The sequence below is a fragment of the Apis dorsata genome, unplaced genomic scaffold (assembly GCF_000469605.1).
Source record: "Apis dorsata unplaced genomic scaffold, Apis dorsata 1.3 scaffold_342, whole genome shotgun sequence".
NCBI lineage: Eukaryota > Metazoa > Arthropoda > Insecta > Hymenoptera > Apidae > Apis > Apis dorsata.
This window is the reverse complement of record NW_006263609.1, coordinates 418,317-419,859: the sequence shown is the minus strand read 5'-3', so window position 1 is coordinate 419,859 and position 1,543 is coordinate 418,317.

The window sequence follows — 1,543 nt, the reverse complement described above, 5'->3', positions numbered from 1 at the left end:
TAATAAATTTATATAATATATAAATATTATATAAAATTATATAATTTTACAGCTATATTAATAATTGCTAATATCAATTACTTTTTTGAATGAAAAACATTGTTTTCTTTATCCTGATTCATCTGATTCATTTAAATATAGATTAATTCCATATTTTGTCTATATCATAAGTATAATAATATAATAACTCAATAATAATTCAATAATGTTATCGGTAACACTTTTCCACTCTGATTGACGCGCATTGTACTTTCTTCTGCAATATTACAGAAAAAAATTTATATTTTTTATTCTTAAATTCCTAGTCATAGTTATCACAGCAATATTTTTATAAAATAAATAATTTTTAAAAAAATATATCATTGTATTGAATGATAATAATTGGTTACAAGATTAAGAATCTTAAGAGATTATTTAGAATTATTTTCAATTACTCATAAAAAAATTTTCCGGTAAGTAGAAAAAATTGTAATATCCATATATAATATATTGCTATCAATAAAAATTTATATAATGATTCATAATTAACTACCTTAATTAACTATAATTAACTAATATAGAAAAATTAATTAGTAGAAACATAATCGATTTAGCTACATTTATGATGGAAGAATTCGAATCCATATGGAATAAAATAAGAAAAATGCAGGCTAATCAAAGAAACTATCGTATAATAGCATTACATGTAAAAAATATAAATAAGCAATGAGATTTATTCATCAAAACACATTTAATTCATACAATTATCCAAATTTTTATCAAAATTTTTCAATGTAAGAAAATGTTTTATACAAAAATATATTCCAATTTTGGCTGCAACAAGAAGGAAACATGTTCAACATAAAGAAAATTTAGACATTGAGTAAGAAATGAGTAAAAATAAATAAATAATAAATAAAAATAAAAAATAAATAAAGAAATATAAAATAAAATATCGAAAATAAATTACCGTATATTAATATTAAATTTCAATTTTCAAAGTAAACAAACAATATATTTTGAAAATAAATAAATAAATCAAAAATATTTCTTTATTTTCTTACTAAAATAATAAATTCTTCTAAAAATATGCTAAATTTTATTTTTTTTATTAAATTTAGATTTATTTCTTCTAAAAGATATTCTATTTCGAAAATATTGATGATTTAAATTATTCAAAAAAATATTTTCGTTCTACAATCATTTAAAAAATTAATTATTTTTTTTATATATACATATATTAATTTATAATTTTTTTATTTTATTTTAATAGAATAGATCAATAGATTTATAATAAAATTTATAGTATTTATAGATTTATAATATTTATAGGATTTGTTTTATGCTATTTTTTTATTTTTATTATATATATTTTATACATAAAAGTAAGAATTAGGATTAATTAACCTGCAAATATAAAATTTTGTTATTACCAATATAAAATAGAACTACAAAATAATATTATTTTCAAGATATATTTTATTTAAACTTAATTAACTTTCAATGAATTTATATCGTTATTATAATTTTAAATTAAAATTTAAAAATGAATACTAAAATTATG